Below are 2,500 nucleotides of genomic sequence, written 5' to 3'. Positions count from 1 at the left end.
ATACGACTCGTTCAATTAGTGTAGTGTTGCCCACCCGCAACCCTCGCAATATAGTTCGCTACTCGCACTGCCCGCTCCCCTGTGTATCGCTTCATGTTAAACACCTTGCAAGTCTTGCTCACTTTCCACATGCTCCTGCTGTACACTGTAATGTGGATGGCAGCAGGACGTACATGCCGCCCCTCCCCACGTCCCCACCTTGCCCCCTGCCTTCGCAAGCTGGTTGGTGAGAACTTTGCATGTTCAATGCCCTTCGCATGCGACGTACTCAGGCTACGTTGTGGTGCGGCCTGTGTCAACTGTCCGCTAATGTCGTACGCGTAAACCACAATCTGTACTGCACATTCGTCCTTATGTACTGAATGATACATCGTGGCACATGTGTGACCGTACAACGACTGCGCCCAAAAACGGCGGACCATACAGTGCAAATATTGTGCACGCAGCTACGTGTCGTCTCCCTATGAGAGCTGGATTGCAGTGTGGTACGCCATAGAGACGTGTGGGAGGAACGGACGCCGTGGATGGCGATCAGCATGAGCTGTCTGTTGATGTATTCGGACCTAGTCGTCTCTCCTCACACACCGTGATGGCATGGTGCACCGCGTTCCATATCTGCGACATGCTACAGAGGCCGGTTGACAGTCGTTCGAGCAATGGACATCGCATACGTACGGGGGCCACCTTCCACGTATTGTCTAGGCGTGCACATTTTGTTGCGTGTATGTGGGCAGACGTAGTGTGGCGTGACACCTGACACAGGCATGCAATAATCGTTGAAGTTGCAAATGGCGATGGACGCCTGCGTTTTCTGGTGAAGTTACGCAAATGAACAAATGGTAACCTGTTGTGGTGCGGTTGTTCTCGCTAGGGGTGAATCGGTGATGGCGACGATAGGTTGAGGTACTAACCGGTTGTTCCAGCGATACCCACCATGCCGACGAAACTGAACGGCATCTGGGTGTGAAGCGATACGCGGCGGTGGCTGGGTGGGACCGTCCCCGGCCGGTGAGGGGGCGCCTCCCGGCGTGCTGGCCGCGCGGTGCGTGGGCGCACGCGCTACAGCCGGCTGGTGGGGGCGGCCAGTGGCAGGCGCGCCGGCCGACGGACGCGGCAGGCGTCGCAGCTGCGCGCCGGCGCACCCTGCGCGCGGCGCCGTGCGGCCAAAGTAGGTCCTCGCGGGCCCGGTGCGAAGCGCGGTGGACATCTTCAGTGTGCTGGTCCGATTGAGGACTGTGTGCGTTGAGGATGCGCCGCCGCCCGGCGCTCGGCGCCGCGACGCCGTCTGCTGCTCGGTCGCCCCAGCGGTTCTCGCTGGTGGTTTGTATCGCAGCTGTGCGGATGTGTTGGCGCGTGCGCTGTGCTGGGAGAGTTCGCTTCGGCACCCAAGTGGGGCTTTTGTCCTTCTGTGGCGCTGGCGTTGGAGCTGCCGGTCACCGTAGGTGGCGCGTGTTGTCTCCCGCCGGCAATGCCACGACAGCACGCTCCCGGGCCTCTGTCGGCAGCGGCAAGCTCAGTTGGGAGCACGGGTGGTCGCACCGAAAGCGTCTACTCGCCTAACTCCGGGCGATTGCGCCTCTCTCGAACCCGACCAAGTACTTGGGACGGCGGTGCGCGCCGCCGGGACCTGAGAGGGTTTCGAGGTGTATTGTGCAGGGGAGCTCAGCCTCCTCCTGTTTGCAGAATGATTGAGCGGACGCTTGCGTGTTCGCGCGGGCCCCCGGGACACACTCCCGGGCGGCCGGCTGCTCAGCTCTAGTTGACGCAGCTCCCTGGTTGATCCTGCCAGTAGTCATATGCTTGTCTCAAAGATTAAGCCATGCATGTCTCAGTACAAGCCGCATTAAGGTGAAACCGCGAATGGCTCATTAAATCAGTTATGGTTCCTTAGATCGTACCCACGTTACTTGGATAACTGTGGTAATTCTAGAGCTAATACATGCAAACAGAGTCCCGACCAGAGATGGAAGGGACGCTTTTATTAGATCAAAACCAATCGGTCGGCTCGTCCGGTCCGTTTGCCTTGGTGACTCTGAATAACTTTGGGCTGATCGCACGGTCCTCGTACCGGCGACGCATCTTTCAAATGTCTGCCTTATCAACTGTCGATGGTAGGTTCTGCGCCTACCATGGTTGTAACGGGTAACGGGGAATCAGGGTTCGATTCCGGAGAGGGAGCCTGAGAAACGGCTACCACATCCAAGGAAGGCAGCAGGCGCGCAAATTACCCACTCCCGGCACGGGGAGGTAGTGACGAAAAATAACGATACGGGACTCATCCGAGGCCCCGTAATCGGAATGAGTACACTTTAAATCCTTTAACGAGTATCTATTGGAGGGCAAGTCTGGTGCCAGCAGCCGCGGTAATTCCAGCTCCAATAGCGTATATTAAAGTTGTTGCGGTTAAAAAGCTCGTAGTTGGATTTGTGTCCCACGCTGTTGGTTCACCGCCCGTCGGTGTTTAACTGGCATGTATCGTGGGACGTCCTGCCGGTGGGGC

General features: G+C 58.0%; 1 non-coding gene across 1 annotated transcript in view; it reads left to right on the top strand.

Moving 5' to 3' along the window:
- The first annotated feature begins 1,769 nt into the window (after window positions 1–1,769).
- LOC124763019 overlaps window positions 1,770–2,500 on the top strand; it is a 1,909-nt gene continuing 1,178 nt past the window's right edge. The window contains exon 1 of the ribosomal RNA XR_007012630.1: window positions 1,770–2,500. This exon is cut by the window's right edge and continues 1,178 nt beyond it. This is a non-coding gene — a ribosomal RNA (small subunit ribosomal RNA).

The sequence above is a fragment of the Schistocerca piceifrons genome, unplaced genomic scaffold (genome assembly GCF_021461385.2).
Source record: "Schistocerca piceifrons isolate TAMUIC-IGC-003096 unplaced genomic scaffold, iqSchPice1.1 HiC_scaffold_615, whole genome shotgun sequence".
Taxonomy (NCBI): Eukaryota; Metazoa; Arthropoda; class Insecta; order Orthoptera; family Acrididae; genus Schistocerca; species Schistocerca piceifrons.
The sequence above is the reverse complement of the archived record's forward strand: the minus strand, read 5'-3'. Positions and strand labels throughout refer to the sequence as shown.